Genomic DNA, 3,074 nt, shown 5'->3' on the forward strand with positions numbered 1-3,074 from the left:
CTAAAGTTATTTTGTAATATTTGTGCGTAAGAAAATAAATTTGTTGAAATAAAATTAGGCAAAGAAAACAAAGAATGCAAAATGTCTTTTCTAAAAAAAAAAAAAAGAAAAAAAAAAATACGGATATAACACCGAATTATCACAGTTTCAAATATTTTTGCCAATAAAACAGCTTAAGTAGCTATATAAATTTTATTAAATGTAGGAGTAAATTTTTTTTTTATTAAAAAAAAAAGAAAAAAATCACTGATTTAAAGTTCACATGATACATGATAAATGCTTGTTTAAAATATTTTACAATCGTCAAAAATTGTATACTTCTTTGCAAAATGCAATGAATGATTCAATTTTTCATTTGTTTTATAATTTTTAAAAATTTGTTTATGAAATTTTCAAAACATTGATAATAACTTTCCGAATAAAATGATTATTTTAAATCTTTCCAAAAAGAAGAAAAAAAAGTGATAATGATTTAATTTTTGATAATATACAAATGATAATACTTTTTCAATAGTTTACAACAAACATTTAGTGATAATAAAGAAATCACGGAATGGATATGATAGAAAGAGGAATTGATTCCTTTTTTTTTCTCCAGTATTTTTAATTTTTTTTCTTGTTAATCAATTTTAAAATGAAATTTTCATTTTTTTTTTTTTTTTTTTGCAAATTTGATGATAAATAAAAGAAAAAGAAATTTTGAAATGATTAAATATCATTAAAAAAAATGGTAAATTATGAAACATTTCATGAAATCTTTCGTTCAATAATAACTCTCCTCCTACTGCATTTCTAATTATACATTTTAGCTCATTAAGCTAAAACCTTTGTTAATCTATCAATAAATTAAATACTGTTGAGGAAGTGTAACAGTTGGTGGAATTTTTAGAGCTTAAAATTTCTTAACAGATGTTAGTCATTAACGCAAAGTTGATGAGTTAATCGCTCATTGATAATGGAAGACAAATATCAATTGCCAAAACATTCTTTCGCAAATATTTGTGCAATGTTAATAAGCCAAGTTTAGGATTATTTCGTTAATTATATGCTTTTATTTGGTTTTTTTTTTTTTTAAAAAAAATTTCATTATAATTAAATTAATTTGTGAAATTTAATGAATTTAACTAATCTGATATAAGGATAAATTTTATGGAAGTAAAAAAAATTTTTTTTCTAAGCATAAACATATCGTTTTAATAAATGTAAACTAAATTTACTGATTAAAATATTAACGCTTACAGAAAATTGTTCCATCGTTTACCGATCGATCAGAGATGATAAAACAATTGGCAGTTTAAAGTAACGATGATATGAATGATGTGCAATGTCTTCCTCATTCCATTAATTCTCCTGAAATTGTTTTGAGTTTTATGAAAGGAATTTCGAAAAAATATCACTGATAAAAAGAATCGGTAAATGAAGTCAAATAAATAATACCAAATGGAAATGAAAATAATCTGTAAAATTGCTCTAAACAAATCTACTAACAAAAAAAAAAAAAAAATAGAAAAACTATTATTGGAAAAGTACGATGATGATGAAAACGATGATGATGATGATAGTGATGATGATGAAGATAATAATAAAAATAATGATCTGATAGGGTGATGTTGATGATGATGATGATAATGATAATGGTGACAAACGTAAGGATATTTACACGATGATAACAATGATGAAGATAATTAATGGTAAGGATAATGATCTGGTAGGGTAATGATAATAATAGTGATAATGATGATAGCAATAACGATATTTCACACGATGGTGACGGCGATAATGATGAAGATAACAATAAGGATAATGATTATATCGTTGATTTCAGGATGATGATGATGTTGAATAATAAAAATGACACTTTGATTCACAATGTTTTCATAAAAATTTGTTATTACATGAAAAAAAAAAATGACAACAACCTTAATATTTTTGTTTTAGATTAGAATCTTAAAAATTTCACATTGCAAAAACATTGAATATGACATTGAGCAAATAGGACAGATATATTTTGATATGCAAATATTAGAATTTCTTCTTTTTCCATATTCATATAATTGTGTATACAATTATTGAATTTTGATAATATAATAGATATCTTACAATTCACATATCATAATATCAATGTTGTATACTCAATTATGCTCAATAGCTTTATAATAGGTAATCAAATAAAAAGTATCCTAAAAATTAGAGTACCACTCGTTTGTATCATTTCCTGAAATTCTTTGTTTTTATATTTCTAAACGAAAAAGCAGTTTTTTTTCTCTCAACTTGTATAAAAAGAGATTCAATCTTTCGTGTTGTCAAGTCTTAAAACAAAAATATCAAATTAACTTTTTCTCATTAGTTTACTATACTTTTTCATGTTCTTTTTTACCTTTACCTTATGAAATTACAGTATTATTATTAATATTGTTAATATTGTTGTCATTATTACTATTACTATTAATATTATTATTAATTATTATTATTACTGACTATTATTATTATTATTATTATTTATCACTATTATTGCTTATTATTATTATTATTATTATTATTATTATTTATCACTATTATTGCTTATTATTATTATTATTATTTATATTATTATTATTAATAATAATAATTATTATTTATTGTTATTAATTGTTATTATTTATTATTATTATTAAATCATTGTAGTATTGTATTGATTATCACTGTATTATAATATTATTATCTTTCTGTTATATACATGTGGATATATATGGATTGATTGCTTTGTTCACAATCGGTTTAAATCGGTTTGACTAGGAACAGTTGATTGATTGATAAGGATTGTAAGGAGTGAAGGCATTGATTGGGGATATTGCGACTTGAAGAGATTCTCAATCAACTTTACCTTCACTATCATTATCAACACTATTACCATTATCATTATTATCAAAAGATAGGCTAAAGGAGAATTTTAGTTGGAATGTAAATCATTCTTTCTATTTGTCTTTTTTTNTTTTTTTTCCTCTAAAAAATTTTTACTGTTGTGAAAATTTTTTGAAAGAATGCTACATGTTACTTCAGAAACTACTAAACTAAATTGATTTTTGCTCATCTTT

Source organism: Loa loa, assembly GCF_000183805.2.
Source record: "Loa loa unplaced genomic scaffold supercont3.199, whole genome shotgun sequence".
Lineage (NCBI taxonomy): Eukaryota > Metazoa > Nematoda > Chromadorea > Rhabditida > Onchocercidae > Loa > Loa loa.